Genomic DNA, 23,124 nt, shown 5'->3' with positions numbered 1-23,124 from the left:
CCACTTGGACTTTAGTTTTGTGCAGGATGATAAGTATGAATCTATTTGCATTTTTTTCTACATGTAGACATCCAGTTAGCCCAGCACCATTTGTTAAAGATGCTATCTTTTTTCCATTGTATGGTTTTGGCATCTTTGTCAAAGTTCAGGTGTCCATAAATGTGTGGGTTTATTTCTGGGTCTTCTATTTGGTTCCATTGATCCACCATTCTGTTTCTATGCCAGTACCATGCAGTTTTTATTACTGTTGCTCTATAGTAAAGCTTAAGATCAGGGATGGAGATACCTTCAGAAGATCTTTTATTGTAGAGGATTGTTTTAGCAATTCTGGGTTTCGTGTTATTCCATATGAAGTTGAGAATTTTTCTTTGCAGGTCTGTAAAGAAGTGTGTTGGTAATTTGATAGGAACTGCATTGAATCTGTAGGTTGCTTTTGGTAAGATGGCCATTTTTACTATGTTAATCCTGCCGAACCATGAGCATGGGAGATCTTTCCATCTTCTGATATCTTCTTCTAATTCTTTCTTCAGAGACTTGAAATTTTTTTCATACAAGTCTTTAACTTCCTTAGTTAGGGTTACACCAAGGTACTTTATGTCTTTTGTGGCTATTGTGAAGGGTGTTGTTTCCCTAATTTCTTTCTCAGCCTTTTAGTCTTTTGTATACAGGAGGGCTACTGATTTTTTTTTTTTTTGAGTTAATTTTGTATCCGGCCACTTTGCTGAAGGTGTTTATCAGCTTAGGAGTTCCGTGGTAGAATTTTGGGGGTCAGTCAGGTATACTATCATATCATCTGCAAATAGTGATACTTTGATTTCTTTCTTTCCGATTTGTATCCCCTTGATCTCCTTCAATTGTCTTATTGCTCTAGCAAGGACTTCCAGAACTATGTTGAAGAGCAGGCAGCCTTGCCTTTTCACTGATTTTAGTGGGATTCCTTTAAGTTTCTCTCTGTTTAGTTTGATGTTGGCTATAGGCTTGCTGTATATTGCCTTTACTATGTTTATTTTTTAATATGATTTTATTTATTTATTTAATATTAGTTACATTTTATTAACTTTGTATCCTGGCTATATCCTATTCCCTCATTCCCTCCCAAACCTTCCCTCCCTCCCTCATCTCCTTCCTGCCCCTTTCCAAGTCTACTGATTGGGGAGGACTTCCTCCCCTTTCATCTGACCCTGTTTCATCAGGTATCTTCAGGACTGGCTGCAAAGTCCTTCTCTGTGGCCTAGCAGGACCGCTCCCCCCATGGTGGGGTGGGGAGGTCAAAAAGAGCCTACCATTGAGTTCCTGTCAGAAATAGTCCTGTCCCCCTTACTATGGGAAACCAATTGGTTACTGAGCTACCACGAGCTACATCTGAGCAGAGGTTCTAGGTTATATCCATACATGGTCCTTGGTGGAGTATCAGTCTCAGAAAAGACCCCTGTGCCCAGATATATTTGGTCCTTGTGGAGCTTCTATCCTTTCCACGTCATAGTAATTCCCCCTTCTTTCATATGATTCCCTGCACTCTGCCAAAGGTTTGGTTATGAATCTTAGTATCTGCTTTGATACACTGCTAGGTAGTCTTTCAGAGGCCCTCTGCGGTAGGCTCCTGTCCTGTTACTTGTTTTCGCCTATGATGAATCTTATCCAACAGAGGAGCATCTCCCCCTTCTCTTTTTCTTCTTGTTGTTTTGGCACAATAAATTTGAAGTGACAGGCCTACAGTAAGATATCTCTCTCTCTCCCTCTGTGTGTGTGTGTCTTCATACATATATGCGTATACGAATGTGTATCCACATGTGTGTGTGCCTGAATGAGAAGAGAAGATATTGATACTAGGTGTCTTCCCATACTCAGAATTCAAGTCAATTCCAGTTAGCATAAATTGATGCATCTTGTAGGGTGAAAGTGTCATATGCCTACACTGGGGTGATTGATGTTTTACTGTATGTTCTCTACAGGCTTGTATATTTAAATATTTGGTCCCTAACTTGTGGTTTACTATGTTTAGATATTTGCCTTGTATCCCTGATCTCTCCAATAGCCATCAGGGAAATGCAAATCAAAACTACCCTGAGATTTCACCTTACACCCATCAGAATGGCCAAGATAAAACACTCAGGTGACAACACATGCAGGAGAGGTTGTAGAGAAAGGGGAACCCTCCTCCACTGCTGGTGGGAATGTAAACTTGTACAACCACTCTGGAAATCAATCTGGCGCTTTCTCAGACAACTAGGAATAGCGCTTCCTCAAGATTCAGCTATACCACTTCTAGGCATATATCCAAAAGAGGCTCAAGCACAGAATAAGGACATTTGCTCAACCATGTTTGTATCAGCTTTATTTGTAAGAGCCAGAAGCTGGAAACAGCCCATATGCCCCTCAACTGAAGAATGGATACAGAAATTGTGGTTCATCTACACAATGGAATATTATTCAGCAATGAAAAACAGGGAAATCATGAAATTTGCAGGTAAATGGTGGGACCTGGAAAGGATCATCCTGAATGAGCTATCCCAGAAGCAGAAAGACACACATGGTGTCTACTCACTCATATAGACATATAATATAGGATAAGCCTGCTAAAATCTGTACACCTAAAGAAACTAATCTAAAGGGAGGACTCTGGCTAAAATGCTCAATCCCCATTGCAAAAGGCAAAGAGGATTGACATCAGAAGAAGAAGAAAACAGGAAACATGTTAGGAGCCTCCCACAGAGAGCCTCTGAAAGGCTCTGTCCTGCAGACTATCAAAGCAGATGCTGAGACTTATGGCCAAACTTCAGGCAGAGTGCAGGGAATCTTCTGAAAGAAGTGGGAAACAGTAAGATCTGGAGAGGACAGGATCTCCACAAGGAGAGCAACAGAACCAAAAAATTTGAACACAGGGAACTTCCCAGAGACTCATACTCCAACCAAGTACCAGGCATGGAAATAACCTAGAACCTCTGCACAGATGTAGCCCATGGCAGTTCAGTGTCCAAGTCAGTTCTTTAATAATGGGAAGAGGGACTGCCTCTGACATAATCTGATTGGCCTTCTCTTTGATCACCTCCCCCTGAGGGGGGAGCAGCCTTACCAGGCCACAGAAGATGACATTGCAGCCACTCCTGATGAGACCTAACAAACTAGGATCAGAAGGAAGAAAAAGAAGACCTCCCTTACCAGTGGACTTGGGGAGGGGCATGTGTGGAGAAGAGAAAGGAAAGGAGGGATTGGGAGGGGAGGAGGGAGAGAACTAGAGGGGGGTACAAAGTAAATAAGGTGTAATTAAAAATAAAATAAAATAAAAATTTAACAAAAGGTAAAAAAAATAAAAAATTTTATTTAATCACTTTACAGCCCGATCACAACCACCTCCATCCTCTCCTCCCAGCCCCACCTCCATGCCCCTTCTCCCTCCCCTCCTCTTTTTCTCAGAGAAAGGGAGGACTCCCATGGATACCACTGGCACATCAAGTCCCAGCAGGACCAAGTGCATCCTCTCTCACTGAAGGCAGGAAATGCAGCCCAGCTAGGAGAAAGGGATCCAAAGGCAGGCAACAGAGTCAGACAGTCCCTACTCCCATTGTTAGGGGATCCACATAATGACCAAGCTGTATATCTGCTACATATGTGTAGGGGGCCACAAATAGACCAACAAAACGAAAAGATCTGAGCCCAGGGGGTACAGCCCACGCAATACTCTTTGGTTGGTGGTTCAGTCTCTGTGAGACTCCATGGGCTCAGGTTAGTTGACTCTGTAGGTCCTCTTGTGGTGTTCGTGAACTCTCTGGCTCCCTCAATTCTTCTTCTCACTCTTCTACAAAGCTCCCCTAGCTAAGGCTATTGGTTAGCTTCGGGTCTCTGCAACTGTTTTCACCAGCTCCTGTGTGAGGCCTCTCAGAAGACAGTATGCTAGACTCCTGTCTGAGTCATAGCAGAGTAGCATTAACAGTGTCTCGGGTTGGCTCTTTCCAATGAAGTGGGTATCAAAGTGGGCCAAGCATTGGTCAGCCATTTCCTCAATCTCTGCTCCATCTTTATCCCTACATTTCTTGTAGGCAAGACAAGTCTTGGACTGAAGGTATTATGAGTGTGTTGGTGTTGTCCTCCCTTCACTGGAAGTCCTGCCTGGCTACAGGAGGTGGCAGCTTCAGGCTCCATATCCCCTGCTGCTAGGAGTCTGAGCCAGGGTCACCCCTGCACACTCCCAGGGGCCTTCCCAGTCCACAAGATGCTCTCTCCCAACCAATTTCCATTCTCTCTTGGTCCTCTGCCCACTCTCCCACACCTAATCCTCAGCCCTGTTACTCTTCCCACCCAGATATTTTTCTCATTCCACCTCTAATGCCTATTTTATTTCTTCTTCTGAGTGAGATTCAAGCATCCTCTCTCAGGCCCTCCTTGTTACTTAGCTTCTTTGGGTCTGTGGATTGTAGCATGGTTATCCTATGCTTTAAGACTGATATCCACTTATAAGTGAATACATACCATGTATATCTTTCTGGGTCTGGGTTACCTCACTAAGGATGATATTTTCTAGTTCCATCCATTTGCTTGCAAATTGCATAATGCCTTTGTTTTTTGATAGCTGAATAGTATTCCATTGTATCAATGTAGCATATTTTCTTTATCCAGTCTTCAGTTGAGGAACATCTGGGTTGTTTCCAGTTTCTGGCTATTATGAATAAAGCTGCTATGAACATAGTTGAACAAGTGTCCTTGAGGTATGGTAGAGCATCTTTTGGGTATATGCCCAGAGGAGGTATGGCTAGGTCTTGAAGTAGAACTGTTCTCAATTTTCTGAGAAACCATGAGATTGAATTCCAAAGTGGTTGTACAAGTTTGCACCCCCACTAACAATGGAGGAATGTTTCTCCTTTCTTTACAGCTGTCAGTTGAGTTTTTGATCATAGCCATCCTGACGGTGTAAACTCAATCTCAGGAGTCGTTTTGATTTGTGTTTTCCTAATGACTAAGGCCATTGAACATTTCTGTAAGTGCTTCTCAGCCATCAGAAACTACTCTGTTGAGAATTCTGTTTGAATCTGTACAACATTTTTAATTGGGTTGTTTACAATTAATAAATGGGAACTTATAAAACTGAAAAGCTTCTGCAAGGCAAAGAACACAGTCAACAGAACAAAACGGCAACCTACAGAATGGGAAAAGATCTTCACCCAGTCTACATTCAATAGAGGTCTAATAACCAAAATATATAAAGAACTAAAGAAATTAAACACCAACAAAACAGTGACCTTTCTTATGTGGCCAGATAATCTTTTGTATTCTTTGTCCACTTTCTTCAAAACAACATTTTCAAAGCTGTAGAACAGTGTCACAAACATCTGGCATTGACAAAAACCGTGGGCGTTATCTGGATTTCCCATTTCATCTGTATTCATTTGTTGTGTACAGTTAGTTCTATATGATTTTATTATATGAATAGGAAAAAAGTATCCATCATTATAGTAAGCATCAGAAACTCTCCCGTCCCCCAAGATTCTCTACTTCCCTTTAAAATAACTGAATCCACTTCCTTGAAGTTCCACTCCAATCCTCAGCAATCACTAATCCTGTCTCCATTTCTATGATTTGTATCATTTCAAGAATGTTATGAAATCAGATGATATGTGATGTTATATTCAGCATAGTTCTCTCATTATCTGTCCAACTTGTATGTATAGATAGTTTGTTACTTTATATTGTTGGTTAGTATTCAGTGCTGTGGATGTCATAGTTTGTTAAACCTTCCACTCATTGAGGGCAAGTCAGTTTTGTCAAGGTGTGGGTTGTACTATTCCTCTGTGTCTGGTATAACTAAGGATTATTAACTAGATGGCTTAGAAACAACAGAAATTTCTTTTACAGTTCTAGAAGCTGGAATGTCTTCAAAGCACCAGCAGATTTGGTATCTGATGAGGGCTGGATTTCTGGTTCATGCATGACTATTTTCTTGCTGTGTCTTCATATGGTAGAATACATGAAGGCCCTCTCTTGGATCATTTTCATAATGGCAAAGTTTCTGTTTATAAAAGTTATGCACTTATAACCTGATCACATCCTGAAGACTTGGCCTCCTAACCCTATCACCCTAGAAATTAGGATATCATAGTATGAATATTTATTATAGGGAATAAAAAGTTGAACAATACCATGGGATATTACAAATAAAGCTGATAGGCACATTTGCATACACATTTTGAAGTAGGCTAAAGATTTTATTTATGCCCAAGAGTTCAATTGCTAGGTTGTGTTGTAGTCAAATATTTAGTTTTATATAAAACTGCCAAACCATTTTCCATAATGGCTGTACATTTTACATGTCCACCACTAATGTATAAATGATTATAGTTTCTCCTCCTCACTAGTATTTTGTATTATCATTATTTTTCTTGGTTTTATTCATATGCTGTCTAGAAAAATCTCCTTATATCTTGTAGGGTGAGGAGGGGAAACTCAAATATTTGAAGAAAAAGAATGGTGAAAAAAAATGCCTGAAATTGTCTGTCTTGACATCCACATCGAGAGAGAATCTCAGTTAAGTCTCCTGGTCATAGGCTAAATGGAGAGTTGGTGTGGTCGAACAGGTATTTTCAAACTTCTTCCATGTGTGACAACTTTTTCACCTGAAAAATTTTTATGTGACCCCAGGTATATAAGTACATAAAATAAGTACAGAAATTAAGCATTTACGAGCAATAAATCAGAAAAAATTTATTTCTGAACAGCTGTTTGATGTACATATAATTTTACTATTTATTAAAGAAAAAAATTAAATTTGCACAGCAATGAAATAAAAATATACATTTAGTTTTAAATAAGCAATTAAGTCTTGGCTGAGTATTTGATATCGCAGCTTGCAGAGCACTGTCAATATTTTTCAGAGTTGATTAATATTTTGATTTTATAATAGTCATTGCTAAGAAGGCAGCATCCCATAAATAAATAGTGTAAAACAATGCAGTGTGTTTTGGGTCATTTCAAAAATAATTGGAAATTCTTTCAAATCCTAAGCCAAAATTCACTTAACAACTTAAAAATAAAAAAAGTTCGAGTCAACCACCCAAATGGATCTGAAAAGTCAAATAGTCTAACAACCCAAGTCAAAGATATACTAATTTGATACTTATGTGCTGAAGATTGTCTGGAGAGAAATATTAAAGTCTTCTCCACCCCACACTATTTTGTCTTTGAACCATTATGTTTGTAAGATCAGAAACTTGGTGTGTAGAAAAAAACAAACAAACACTGTAATTCATAACAGACAGGAGTCTTGAGTCTGAGCAAGGTATTTTCGGTAACCATTTGTTGTATAGTGTGACAGTTTACACAATGCCAGTACCTGTGTTGTGTTTTCAGAAACAAGGTTGTAGTGAGATTGCACAGTGCAGCACAGGTGAGTGATGCTGGAAGAACCTCAGATTCATTGTGTTTGGTTTTGAGTTAGATTTTGATCTTTCGATGTTTGCAACCTTGTACTGTTATCAAATGTGTGTGTGTGTGTGTGTGTGTGTGCGTGCGTGCGTGTGTTCTGTGCATTTAGTTATGTGATCTGTCTCTTACCATAAAGTCTAAGAAGCTGTGGAGTAGAGTACCAAGGATGTTTGCTTGCTAAGTAGTGCTGTAGCATAGTGATTACAATGACTTATATGTGCTTAAAGGGTGAGTTGAGCTTTTAAATCTCATTAAAATGTATTAAAATTGGCATTTATGCATCCTAGTTATTTTTAAAAGGAAACATTTTAATTTTCCTTTTTGTTTTTTCAGACAGACCCTCACTATGTATGTAGCCTTTTGCTGGCCTAGAATTTACTGTATAAACTAGGTTGGCCTTGATCTCAGACATCTGCCTATCTCTCTCTCCTGAGTGCTGGGATTAAAAGCTTACACCACCACTCTCAGCTGAATTTTCCAATTCTTTAGCAATCTCTTTTCAAAGATTAGTTTAGAACAGCCACATCCAAAATGTTTTCTCCAAAGCCTTTTTGCTTCTAGCTGCTAATAGAAAAAGGCAAAATCTAATAAAATGGCTTTATGAGGGGTTAGAATATGAATAATCATGAGAAACTCAAGAGAATATGTATGTTCAAATCATGGAATCACTGTGTTTCAGGAACACTTTGTCAAGCTCGTGTTCCATGAAATACACTTTGGTGGTGACCTCTGAGGGAAAAGCTCATGTTCTGCAAATGCAATTTAAAGCTGAGACCAGAAATCAGTGAGATGTTAGAGAGTAGTTAAGCCAGGCTCTTTACAGGGATCATGATAGGAATTGCTTACCTCTACGTATCATTTCTCAACTTTATTAAACAGCTTAAAGAGCAAGGGTCTGGGCTATAGGTGCCAGTAGACCAAGTAAGCCATAGAAACCCCTCTGTGTGATCCATGTGTGGGTGACTTGGAGGGCAAGCCAGGTAGGCTGCCTCAGAGAAGGCCCCAGGCAGAGAGGAAGAAGTTGGGTCAGAGCCAGTGGTAGGGAACTGCATTTTCAATAATGAATTTTTTAGATGATTTTGCTAGTTTACCACTTGATTTAGAAATGGCAGTCGTTCTTCTTCAGTAAAAGCCAAGCCGGAGGAAAGGCTTAAAGGGAGTTCCTTGGCCAAGAAGGGCTAGAACTGCACCTCAGTATGGAAGAGACAGCTGAGGGCATAGGCGTGGACAGAACTATCAGGGCCCTATGTGAACATGTGCTCTTCTTCATCTAGGGTGGAGCTCTGTGCTACCCTGGATTTATTTGAAAGCCTGAACTGCCTCTAAGATATTCTCATGCAGGAAGTAGTCTTATGACCATTTTTTTTCTTTTTTTCTCCCAATAGATTAGGAGCTGTGCTTTGATTGGATATTGTAGCAGTCTACTATTTCTTTCATGACACACCTTGTACCCCCCTAGTCCATCACCCTGAAGTGTCAAGATCTAAGAAATCTCTCATAGCTTTTTTCTTTCCATTTTTCTTTTAATTTTTATTAATTATACTTTATTCTCATAGCTTTTTAAATAGGCAAATTTGGGATCTAGTCCCGAGGACACACTGTGTTTGATGACCAAGTTCTTCTCAGCCTTGATTTTCTCCTGTGGTATCAACTGTAACTATAGTTTGTCTCAATCCCAAGGCTTTAGTAAATGCTGAAAAATGGGTGAGGTTTTACATACTTTGGCCAAATGACTTTCTCTGCATGCAGATGACTTAAATACTTTTAAGAGATGTTCTTTCACTCATGAGCTTACTTTCTGTAGTTGAAGCTGCAGAAGACTTTGAGCATGGACTTCATAAACCTCACTCAACACAAATCTTGCTCAACAGAGTACAGTTGTGGTGGTTTGAATGAGAATGACTCCCATAACATCACATATTTGAATGCTTGGTACCTGATTGATGAAACTATTTGGGAAGAACTAGGAGGTATGGCCTTTTGGGAAATGTATCACTGAGGGTGAGCTTTGAGGTTTCAAAAGACCCCCGCTATTTCCAGTGCATGCTCCCTCGCACCCCCACACCTCATGCTTCTGGATCAAGATGTGAGATGGGTTTTTCCATCACTCTGTCATCATGGAGTCTAACCTTCTGAAATTGTAAACCAAACTAATAAGCTGAAAAGAACTTTCTTTCTTTTATGACTTGCCTTGGTCATAGTGTTTTATCACATCAATAGAAAAGGAAGACAATGGGAAAAGATGGTGATTAAAAAGTGACTATATAGAGAGCTAAGTAAGTCTGAAAGAAAGTTCTCTCACTTTTACTTCATTATGAAAATAACTGGGGCTTATCCATAGGGGAGGGTCTGAAATTTCACAGTGTAATTTTTGTATTTCGTGTTAAACACAGCTCTTAAAGAGGAGACTGGATCCTAGCCACAACTACAGCCACAGCCACAGCCACAGCCACAGCCACAGCCACAGCCACAGCCACAGCCACAGCCATTGTATGAGGAAGTACATTTTTTTCCTCCTTAATGTCTCCTGTTCCTCTTCTTCTCTCTCCTTCTCTTCCTGCTCTCTCTCCCCGTTCTCCTTTACTTCATCATCTAGGACTATTTTTGTAAGTGATCTGGTAGCAGAAGTTTCCCATGGGATGCAATGGACAGGATTTGTTTAGAAGATGCATGGGGTCATTGCTCTCTAGTGACCCAGGGAGACCATGGTGGAATATAAGGGCCAGTCGCTGCTTACCTCCTTCTATAGAGTTTGAAGCAGATTCTTTGTCCATAATGAGTCTCCCATGCCTCGTTTATTTTCAGGAGTCCCCTGGGTAGGGAGTCTGCACAGCTTGATTGGGGCTGGAGCTGTGACTTTTTAAATTTTTATTTCCTTAATATAGAGTCAGAAACCAATTATCCTGGTCCTGAGATTTTTTTTAATCAAATGGTCTTTCTGCAGAACAAGCTTCTCTGCACACTCAGGAAGAACTTTGCTTCTTAGGGTATAGTGGGTAATAAGTGAAGGTGAGAATAATAAGAGGTCCACTGTCCCTGACATCTGGAGAGCTGAGGGGCTATTTAAGGAATGAGTTTGGGGACTCAGAAGAGCTTGCAGTGCAAGGCCTTTGAAAACTCCAGAAGCATATTTGATTTTGTTCTAGAGCTGGCTGAGAATTCAGACTGCTAGGTCTTAGTGGGACACTAGTTCTTGCTCTGACAGAGGCTAAAATTGGCTTCTTTGGCCACCTCCACCTTCTTGCTGCCAGGAAGCCTTTGGAAGCTTTCCAGCAGGGTGCAGGCCAGAGAAAAGAAACCATAAATGTGAAAATATGATGAAATTTAATATGTTCTTGCTCTTGTGGGATATTGTATTTAATTTTGGTTACTTTTTCCCTACCTCATTCCACAAAGAACATGAGGTGGCTCACAGATGCACACAATACAAAGCAATAAAAATAAATAATTGAATTAATTAGAGAGATATGGAGAGATAGTAAGATGAAATCACAGGCAATTTTATCATCCCCAAATGCGCAATTCTCGGTCCTCTATATTTTACAGACGGGATACAGATTTGAACCTGAGGTGAAACAAGTTCAAGGCTTAAAACATTCTTTAAAATACCATTTTAGCAAGGGAATCAATCCAGACTCTAGAACTCTGATTTTATGGAATATATATATATAATCTAAGATAATTTTACATGTTTTATATTAATCTCAATGTCCTTTTGATTCATTCGAAAATCTTATATCATGTATTATAGCTATTCTTGGCTATCAACTTGACTACATCTAGAATTACATATTGCCAAGAAGTTGGCCATACCTGTGAGGGAATTTTCTTGATTGAATAATTTGAGGTGGGAATACACACATTAAATCTGGGATACACCTTTTAGTAGCTCCTATCTGAAGGACAGGAAAGAAGAAAGCACTAGGTGTTTGCTCTTGCTGGCACATTCATTCTCTGACTGCTGTTAGAGTCTACCTCTTCAGGACTTTGATATAACTCTGAAAAACAGCTGAGACATGGAACCTTGTGGAATGAACAACTACTAGATTCTTGTACTCTCCATCAGTAGACAGCCATTTTTGGACTAGCAGGACCACAGCCTGTAAGCCAATATAAAAAATTCCTATATATTCATTAACTCAATCATTTGCCCATTCACTCTTTCATTCATTTATTCATTCATGTTTGCATGTATGCATGCATACTATCAGTTCTGTTCCTCTAGAGAACCCTGACTAAAACACCATGTGTACCTGATAGTGCATGCCCTCTTAACCAATGAACACATATCTTCTCAGCAATGTGTGTACTGTAACAGTACCCCTGCCTTCTCCATCCCTTTCTCTGGCTTCTTTCTCCCACCAGAGACAATCACTATTTATAATTTTATTGATTATTTCTTTTAACTTTTATTTTATGAAACAACTGAAATGGTATGGGAAATAGTTCTTCTTTGAATGGTAGAATTCTACAGTGAAATTACCAGGGGCTGTATCTGTTTATTTTTAGTTAACAGATATTTTTTATTTCTGTTTAAATCTTGTTGCTGGTTATAGATCTACTTATTTTAATTATTTAAATCATCTTAGTTTACTTTTGTTTAGGTTGTATGTATATGCAAATTAATCAACTTCTTTCAGATTTTTCAATTTAATGGAATGTAGGCTAAGAGATGTCATTGTGGCTTTCTGAATCTGTATCTGTAATGTCTCATTTTCATCTGTATTTGTATTAATTTAGGCATTTTCTTTCTTTGTTTTAATTAATTTTGCTAAAAATTTGTTAATTTGGTTTACCTCTTCTAAGAACCAAAACATAATTTCATTGTATTTTTTTGTTGCTGTTTCTATTTCTTTAGTTTGTGCTCTAATCTTAATTATTTCTTTTGGTTTTGATTTATTCTTATTTTTCTAAGTCATTAAGTGTGCCATTAAGTTATTTTAATTTTCTCTGATGTTTGATATGAGTGTATCATGCTGTAAGCTTTTGTTTTAGGACTGTCTTCATTGTACCTAGAAGATTTTGAAATTCTGAATTTTCATTTTCATTCAGTTTTAGGAATTTTCACTTTTCTCTTTGATATTTCTAATGGCCTGTTGTTTAATCTTCATGAATTTGTATACTTTATTCAGTGCTTTTGTTGGTGTTAACTACATTTATTCCTCTGTGGTAGAATATAGGATGTAATTTAAATTTTTCTATATTTGTTAAGACTCACTTTGTGTCTAATATGTTATCTATTTTGGGACAAAGTCAATGTTGAAAAAAATACGAATTTTCTAGTGTTAAAGTGGAATGTTCTGTAGATGTATGTTAGTTCCACTTGTTATTATTATCACTTAACTCCATTATTTCTGTGTTTATTTTTTAAATTAAAAATATATTTATTTTGTGTGTATGAGTGTTTGCCTGAATGATTGCCTGTGCATGATGTGCATGCAGTGCTTGTGGAGGTCAGATGAGGATGCCTGATCCCCTGGACCTGGAGTTGCAGATGGCTATGAGCTACCAGGTAGGTGATGGGAATAAAACTTAGTCCTCTGGAGGAGAAGCCAGTGTTCTTCACTGCTGAGCTGTTTCTCTGTTTATTTTTCTATTTGGACAATAATGATGTTAAAATTATTTCTTAGTATGTCTTCTGGCACACATATTAAACACTTTCTTAGGATGTACACCTAGAATAATAATTATCAGGTATTCATTGCAAGATAATGCCAAAATGCTTTCTAAATTATTATAACGATGTTCAGAGTCACCATTAACTTAACTTTTTAAAATCCTCATTTGATATAGGCAGTAAAACATTTATGTTTTTCCTAGACTAATAATCTCACTGTAGAAAGTCCATTACAATTTCTTGACAAGTAAAGAAATTAAGAATATTTTTATGTGTTATTTGTTTCTCTTTTCTAAGAATTTTTGTTTTGTGATTATTTATTGTACACTTTTATGTTGAGTTAAATATTATTTAATTGATTCACACAACATTTTAAATACATTCTCTTAGACCAACTTTTTATTGCATACTAGCATGTTCAAAGCAGCTCTATTTGTAATAGCCAGAATCTGGAAACAACTCTGGTGTCCCTCAACGTAGGAATGCAAACAGAAATTGTGGTACATTATACAATGGAATACTACACAGCAATTAAAAACAAGGAAATCATGAAATTTGCAGGCAAATGGTGGGAACTAGAAAAGATCATCCTGAGTGAGGTGCCCCAGGAACAGAAAGACATATGTATACACACACACACACACACACACACACACACACACACACACACACATATATGATACATACGCACTTATAAGTGGATATTAGGCATATAATATAGGATAAACACACTAAAATCTATATCCCTAAGGAAGCTAAGGATCCCCAAGGAGGATCCTGGAGAAGATGCTTAATCTTCATTCTGAAGGGCAAACAGAATAGACATCAGAAGTAGGAGAAGACAAGGAATCGGACAGGAGCCTTCCACAGAGGATCTCTGAAAGACTCTACCCGTCAGGGTATTGAAGGAGATACTGAGATTCATATCCAAACTTTGGGCAGAGTGCTGGAATCCTTCTGGAGGAAGAGGGAGATGGAAAGACCTGGAGGGGACAGGAACCCCACAAGGAGAACAAAGACATTTTGATTTATTTTTATGACTTTAATTTTGTCCCATCACAACTCTGTTCAGAAGACTTTCTTCTAAGCACTGCACTTATGGATTCAAACCTATCTAGGGAGAAAGCTCTCTCACGGGATAACAAGGCTAAATATATTCAAAATTCATCTCAAGACCTCTGTTTTGTCTTCCACTTAAGAGATATTACTACAAATAACTCATCTGATAGCCGCAAAGTTGTGGTTTGTGGCTAGTCCTCTCTTTACTCACTAGTCAATAATCAAGATCTATGGATCTTGCTTTCTAATTACCTCTTGGATCCATTCCTACCTCTGAGTCTCCAATGATATTCCCTTATTCAGTAATCATGGATACTCAAGGTGTGGCTAGGCATTCTTTGATAGACACACGAGTTGCTTCCCTCCAATCCTTGCTTTGCTCTGGAGCCAGGAGAGAATCTTTCCTAGTACATTAAATGGTCAAGTTACTCCCTTGTTTAAAAAGTTTGAATGGCTTCTATTGCTTCCCCCATCTTAAATACACTATGTGTTCTAATACTCTTCATAGTCTGACCCTGACTCTCCCTCTGTTTTCTCTTACAGTTATGTCTTTTGCATATTCAGTGTGACAGTCATACCCAGACACGGTAGAGATTGTCATAGCTGATAAGATTAATAAAAGTGTTGGCTAATACAGGGAATCATAAAAAAGGAAAGATACATGTGATATTTTATTTTAACTTAAAACACAGAAAATACATTTCTTCAGCAATGCTTTGAAATGGGGCCAAGACCTCTCCTTGGCATGTGGGTTGATTAGAGTTTGGAGTCATCTTTCCTGCATAAACTACACCAAATAAAGGAACGTTTATGATTTCCAGCTACAGCTCTTTAGAAAGAGTGGTTTGAGAACTCGATGACATACATGAAGCCATGTAAATGCATGATGCTCTTCAAAACTTTGTTCGATCCCAAGTATTAAGAGCTGTTTTTTTTTTCTATATCTAACTTAATTGCATTTTATTTTTAGGACTCATCTTTCTGAGAAATGATTTTTTTTTCCTATCAAAGGTAGTTAGTCCAGCAAGGATCCTTCCCCTTTGAGCTAATTAGCTAATCGCCTCAGACTTTGAAATCTAGCTTCCATCAATGGGATGAAACATGGTCACTACCTATTTCAGAGATAAAAGAAAGTCACTGTTTTGGCATTATGTGTTCACTAGCTGAGTTTAGGTTCTGGTGTACCATTTTGAAAAGAAAAGAAAAGAAAAGAAAAAATCCATTTGGCTGAATTATTTTGAGTTTGTGTGTTCCTTTATGTAACATGGAGGTTATTCATTTTCAATAGCCTTCATGAAGTTGCATTGAAGCATGATAAACTGGATAAAAATAGCAATGTCCTTTTTGTAATCGTATTTTACAAGTTTACATAATACCTAATTCTATAATTATGCTAGTGTTACTATTGGCATAAACAGCTGTGACAGTAAGCCCCAACGGCCTTCTAAGTGTGTTATTTACTTTCCCTCTTGGGAGCAGAGGTGCATAGATTTATCAACCACACATGCTCAGGATGCTATGTGTCATGCAAGGCGTTTTACTTAGGAGTTAATAGAGGTGAATTTAGTCAAGAGAATGCCTATTTGCAGTTCTTTAAATTGCTCTCTCCAACTTTTGGCCTCAGCAGTTTCTTCTGCTTGAGGTCCTATCTATCTATCTATCTATCTATCTATCTATCTATCTATCTATCTATCTATCTATCTACCTACCTGTCTGTCTGTCTGTCTATCATTTTTACAGTGTTTTTCATCTTAGTTTAGACTGTCCTGAAACACACTGTGGAGCCCAGGGTAGGCTCAAATTCTCAACAGTCCTGCCTAAGCATCCTGAGTACTCTGTAATTGTACTACCCTGGTTGACTCCTAATTATGTTTACTCTGAGATTTTCTTCACATCTTAGTGTATTCTCTGACTTCCCAGGACTCAGGAGAAGCCTCATGATGCGTTTCTGTTTCTGGCTAGGGTTTCTCAACACATTGGTGCTGGAGGATTTTATTTTGGTGGGATTGCTTTTTGCATGACAACATGTGGAACGACATCCTTAGCTCACCAGCACACCAGTAGCACACTCCCTTACTCAGGATAATGAAAGATGTCTTCAGGTACCGGCAATATCCTCTAGGGGCACAAAACTGCCTTGGTTGAGGATCACTGCTCCAGATTAAAAATGATCACCTGGAGCTACCACCGGGGCACTAGCCATGAGTCATACTGGGTAGACTGCTCAGACCCTGAACAATCATTTAGCCAATGTAGCTCATGCCTTAGTTGCACATAAAGGAATTAATGCTCAACTAAAAGGAAGCTTGATGGTGCTCAATCAGAGGATTGACCTCGTGCAGGAGCAAATTGATACCCTATGGCAAATCGCTCAACTTGGCTGTCAATGAAAATATGCTGGACTTTGAGTCACTAGCATATAACATGAGAATTTTTCCTGTGCTGCAAATCTGTCTAAACAATTGTCGAGCTATATTTTAGGTAATTGGACTGGAGAATTCGATACTACGATGGAGCAGCTGAGAGTGGCCATTGTCACAGTAAATTCTACCAGAGTGGACGCAGGACTAGCCACAGGATTATCATCATGGATTGCTGCAGCCATGAATCATCTGAAGGAATAGGCGGGCATGGGAGCGTTAGCAGGCCTTCTGGTGTTGGTCTCCTTGGTTTGCCTGTGGTATATATGCAAGATTAGAGTCTCACAACAGTGTGATGCAGCCTTGATCATTCAGGCCTTTACAGCCATTGAAGCAGGACATTCTACCCAAGCATGGTTGGATACCATAAAAAGCTAAAATGTTACGCTCAGGATGCGAGGCTAAGCACTGCACTCAGGGTCAGCCGCTTTGGACCCAGAGAAGAGCATGTCTGGTTGCATGCGGGTTGATGCCCCAGGTCCCGCCTCTGAGAAAAAGGTATCGGACGGGTCTGATGCTCTTTGGGTGGATGACACCCAAACGAACATCGGTACAAAATCCCAATTTATTTCTAATATCAGAGATCAGACCTCTACTCTTGCCTGATGCGTCTAAAACAAAAAGGGGGAACTGTAGAGAGCTGCAGAATGCTATGCCTTAAAGATGGAGCTGGTTTCTGCCTTCCACCTTCCCGATGGTGAGTGCTCTCTGTCACGAACAATTCCACATTTGGCTAAGGCTGAGGATCTGGCTTGCTTCCATGTATGTGGACCTATCTGCATTGCCCACATGGCATGCCTGGGTTGGCTACCCAGAGGCTATTTAAGCTGTGGGCTGGCTTTCCCCAGGGTCCGAGGATTGTTCAAGGTTTCTGAATAAACTGCATTGAAAAAAAAAACAAACCCTTAAAAAAATGATCACTTGGTGACTTTCATTTTTGGATTGATACAGGATTAGTATCTACAAGGCAGCATATCAGTTTAGGAAAAGACACAAGGTTGCAAGTTCATACACATGCTCATTCTGTGCATTTCAAAGCCTTTTAAAATTTGGAGAAGTGCTGTCTACCTAATAAGTGACCTTTACTGACTACAGAAGGTTGCTGATGATGTTCAACATTATTATTGCAATTATTATTATTATTACTATTATTATTATTATTAGACGGTCTTGTTACAAAGCTCAGTCTGGCCCCGAATTCACAATCCTCCTGCTTCTACTGCCCAAATGCTGGGATCACAGTTATGTCTTCACATCAGCCCTCAATTATTCCTCAGCTTTTTACATATCTCACTTTTCTTCATCCCACTTTACCATCTGCCAAAAATCGTAGGCCCTTAGAGTGAGCAAGGCATGCTCTACCAGCCAACTGAGGTTTATTAATCCATCACCAACTACATTTGAGCTCTGGGCTCCTGAAGTTTCTGTGAGAAGGAATTTATAGGGGGTGGTGCTATGGAGTAGGGACTGCAGTGTTCAAAATCCAGTCGGCTTCCTACCCCATCCTATTCCAGTTTCCCTCTCATGAAAATAAGCTCACTAAACTTTTAAGTGGGAGTTACTTTCCATATGTTCTTGGCACTGCCCCACCCATCTATGAAACTTTTGTTCATTTGTTAATAAATATTTGGCACACATTGAATGTGCCAGACTTAGAATTAAATAATTTTGATTGCACATATGGCTATAGAATTTGCCTAAAAGCAGGTTTTGTCTCTGTGCCCATTGGCTTCCTCTTGTGTTGCATGCTGACTAGAATCCTTGAACCTATTCACTTTGTGGCTCCCTGAATAAAGAGATATTAAGAGGTGATTCAGAAGATAAAGGAAAGGTTAAAAGACTATCTGACTTTCTTGAGGAATTCCCAAGCAACCTACTGGCTCTCTTCTACCAGGAAGAAATACCAGGAGGTTCAGTTATCGTCTAGAAAGGATATTTCTTTCAAATATTGGGAGATATCCCTTCAAACTCTATGAAGCGTACAGGAGAAGTATCAGGTATGGAATTGACAGGCAAGACCATATCACACGTCCTGATGTACCTGTTACATCTACTCAATGACCTACCCTTTGACTTCCCATGCTAGCCCTTTGGTCTTGAGGGTAAGGAATTCTCAGAAAGAAATTTCTAGCCCCTGAAACTTTGCTTGAAGAGAATGGGTTTTCATGAACATTCCCAAGAGTAATTGTTGTGGTTTATGATTTTTTTTTTCTCTTGGAGAGGTTGGAAATAACAGGGTTGATGACTAACCTCAAAAGGGCACATTAGCACTCTGTTAACTGATCGCCTGCAGAGGAACAGAGAGGAATTCCTGGTAGATTCCCTGCTTTGGTCCACCCTGGCTCTGCTTTCCGTCCCAGGCTCCTTCCAGCCACACAAACATACACAGTGTCACCATGGCAATGCTGGGACAGTGGCAGGCATGTGAAGAAATCATGAGGCAAAATCTCTCCTCTGATGCTTTGTTAGGTGGGAAAGGAAGCCTTTAACAGAAGCATTGGAAACGCCATTTTTATCCTCTGGTTTACACAAGAGAATAGCTACCCTGATTAAAGATGTAGTGTCACTCTCCCCTGTGCTTTGCTGGCCATGACAAGCTAAACTATGAAAAACCTGAAGAAAATGCTCCAGCATGAGCTTAGCCGTGTACTCCAATGCCTACCCTTCAAAATAATCTGGCAGGTGTGGAAGTAGCATACACTTATGATGTATGATCCAGGCTGACCGTACCAGATTATTACACTCTCATTTTCTTTGTGAGTTCTTGATATTGGTCCTCATCTCTCTATTCCCACTCTAGTTCAGCTGTCACCTCATGATGGAGTCATTGTGGCAGGATCCCAGCGAGCTCCTCCTTTAACCCTTCCCTGGTTATGGTTGTGTCACATTGATCCAGTGGTTCTTCCATCCACTGGGTGAAACTATATTTAAAAGAATGTCAAACAAAGACAAGGCTGATGGAGGGCACTAGAGAGAGAGGTGAGGGGCGGATCACCGGCAGGGCTTAAGTCTGCTGTGCCATATAAGGTATGTCCCTAATGTCAACTCTGAAGGCTTGGCAATAGCTCCAGATGCTATGCTGATGAAGCCTCTCAGCTGCACCTGTTTCCATAAAGAGTACTGTAGTCATTTACCAGTGCCTCTCACTAGAACAGCAAGAGAGATGCTTATTCCCTGAAATAGAGGAATGTTGCGTCTGAACAGGAACCCTGTTTCTCTAGGAAAGCCTGCTCTGTCATCAAGCCCAGAGTTCCCTGGCTTTCTTCAGTCTTACCTTGACCTGGAGCACACCAGCTTGAGCTCCTGCCTCTCCAGCCACCCTTCCTGCTACAGTTGGGCACAGCTCCTTTCTAGCTTCAGAGGGTAGCATACAGCCTTCTTCTGCCGTGTCCTGCGTCGAAGGTCTTTTCTTCTTCCTGCTTACTTAAGTCACTTTCTGTAAATACCCGATTCAGGACCATCCTATGAGCTTCGCAGACAGTTCCACCCTTAATGGCCTCTCAGCACTTTTCTCTGTCGTCTGGACATTGCAGATTGGACAGAACGCGAATCCTCCCGGCCTCTTGCTCTTCTTGGGCACAGAGCTCCAGGACAGAGACCATTCTGCCCTGCCTACACCAGTGTGGGCAATGGTACCCTGATGACACCAAACTTGGTTACCTTACTGTAAGTGTAAGTCCTCTTAGCTGCCAATCCACTGTGCTTTTGTCTTTCGTCTTGGCCACAGACAGTAATATTTCAGCACATGATGCCTAGCTACAGCTTTCCAGTGTACTATCATCTATGTGTTAACAATTAAATGTAATGGCAAAGCTCAACAGGACTCATGAGTCAAATGAGGAGTACAAAGATGGATGTTTTGTAACTATTTTCTTGCAGGTGTAACTTGTTTGTTCATTTCCTCAACAGTGTCTTCCAAATAGTAAAAGCCCTATCTATCTTACAACCTGATCACAACATCCAGTCCACCCCTCAACACCCCTTCCTTCATTTCCTCCCTCCTCCTCAGAGAACAGAAGTCCCCCGTGAATATCAGCCCACTCTGGCACAATTAAGTCACTGCAGGACTAGGCACATCCTCCCACACTGAGGCCAGACAAGGCAGCCCAGTTAGGGGAATGGGATCCAAAGGCAGGCCTCGGAGTCAGAGACTCAGAGAGGGCCCATGCTCCAGTTGCTGGGGACCCACATGAAGACCAAGCTATACATCTGCTACATATGTGCAGGGGACCTAGGGCCAGTCTGTGATACTCTTTGGTTGGTGGTTCAGTCTCTGTGAGTCCCCATGGGTCCAGGTTAATTGACTCTGTAAGTCTTCTTGTGGTGTCCCTGACCCCTCCAGCACCCTCAGTCATTCACCCAACTCTTCCATGTGACTCCCCAAGCTCTGTCTAAAGTTTGACTGTGGGTCTCTGTAGCTGTTTCTATCAGCTGATGGGTGAAGCCTCTTAGAGGAGTTATCGTAAGCTTCTGTCTATTAGCATAGCAGAATAATATTAACAGTGTCAGGGATCGGTTCTCTCCCATGGGATGAGTCCCAAGTAGGGCCGATCTTTGGTTGGCCGTTCCCTCAACCTTTGTTCCATCTTTCTCCCTGCCTATGTTGTAGGCAGAACAAATTTTGAGTCGGAGGTTTTGTGCGTAGGTTGGTGGCTTTATCCTTCCACTGGAAATCCTGCCAGGCTACAGGAGGTGGGTATTTCAGGCTCCATATCTTCTGCTGCTAGAAGTCTCAGCTCCATGACCCCCATAGACATACTGGGACCTCCCCTATCCCAGGTCTCTGGCACTGCTGGAAAAGCCCCAACTCAACTTTCCCTTCTCTGACCTGGCTCTCTTTCCCCCTGGTATCCCTACTCCTAATCTTCACCCCTGCTCCCCTCTTCATGCCTTCTCTTACTCAGTTCCTTCTATCCACCTCCAATGTCTATTTTATTTCCCCTTCTGCATGAGATTCAAGCATCCTCCCGGACTTTCCTTGTTACTTAGCTTCTTTGAGCCTGTGGATTGTAGCAAGTTATCCTGTACTTCATAATTAATATCTACTTATAAGTGAGTACATACCATGCATGTCTCTCTGGATCTGGGTTACCTCACTCAGAGTGATATTTTCTAGCTCCATCTATATGCCTGCAAATTGAATGATGTCTTTGTTTTTAATAGCTGAGTAGTATTCCATTTTCTTTATCTATTCTTTGGTTGAGGGATATCTAGGTTGTTTCCAGTTTCTGGCTATTATGAATAAAGCAATTACAAATTGAGCGAGTGTCCTTTTGGTATGGGGGAGCATCTTTTGCCCAGGAGTGGTATAGCTGGTTCTTGAGGTAAAGCTATTCTCAACTTTCTGAGAAAATGCCAGATTGATTTCCGAAGTGGTCGTACAAGTTTGTATTCCCACCAGCAATGGAGGAGGGTTCCCCTTTCTCCACATCCTCACCAGCGTGTGTTGTCACTTGAGTTTTTGATCACAGCCATTTTGATGGGTGTAAGATGGAATCTCAGAGTTGTTTTGATTTGCATTTCTCTGATGACTAAGGGAGCTGAGCATTTCTTTAAGGGTTTCTTAACAATTAGAGATTCCTCTACTGAGAATTTTCTGTTTAGCTTTGTACCCCATTTTTAATTGGGTTATTTGGTTTGTTGGTGTCTAATTTCTTGAGTTCTTTATGTATTTTGGATATTAGCTCTCTGTCAGATGTAGGATTGGTGAAGATCTTATCCCATTCTGTTGGCTGCTGTTTTATCCTATTGACAGAAGTCCTTTGCCTTGCAGAAGCTTTTCAGTTTCATGAGGTCCCATTTATTAATTGTTGATTTTAGAGCCTGATTTGTTGGTGTTCTGTTCAGGAAGCTGTCTCCTGTGTCAATGAGTTCAAGCTGTTCTGTCCTTTTACTTCTATTAGATTTAATGTATCTGGTTTCATGTTGAGGTCTTTGATCCACTTGGACTTGAGTTTTGTGCAGGGTGAAAATATGAATCTATTTGCATTCTTTTACATGCAGACAGCCAATTAGAACAGCAGCATTTGTTGACAATGAAAAGCTCTTATTTTTAATGGAGACCATTTGTTGCTTTTCTTTTTTTGTAGTTAATGCCTTTTCCATCACAGAAAAGAAACCTGCATAATTCATGGACACAAATATTTTTCTCCAGTATTTTTTCCTAGAAGTAACAGTTTTCAGACTGTAATTCATTTAGAGTTAATTTGTGTATTATAGGGTTCAGAGCTCAAGTTTCTTATTTTGCTTAAGTGTTTTCAGTTATTCATTAAGTATTCATTGAGTTATTTCTGTATTGTATGTTGGAATGACTCAGGCTTTAATCTAGTGTCAGAGACCCATGTTTATTGCTGTGGTCTTCGAGGCTAGAACTACTTGAAGATTTTTGGTAGACTTCTGTGTCTATGAGCATGTGACCTGGAGTGGAAGGTTTGAAGTGGAGCTAATATCTTTCACCAGATTCTAGAAGGGGGTGTCCCTCATGAATGTTAAGGGTCATCACCCTAAAATAACAGAGTTGTCTATACCTCATCAGAATGCAGAACAGGATTAAGGAATATCAAAGACTGCATGTGAGGTGTTTTGGGAAGGAAAGAATATGGTCCTTTAGGAATA

This window comes from Meriones unguiculatus, chromosome 1, assembly GCF_030254825.1.
Source record: "Meriones unguiculatus strain TT.TT164.6M chromosome 1, Bangor_MerUng_6.1, whole genome shotgun sequence".
In the NCBI taxonomy this organism is placed as follows: Eukaryota; Metazoa; Chordata; class Mammalia; order Rodentia; family Muridae; genus Meriones; species Meriones unguiculatus.
This window is presented reverse-complemented; position numbering follows the sequence as displayed.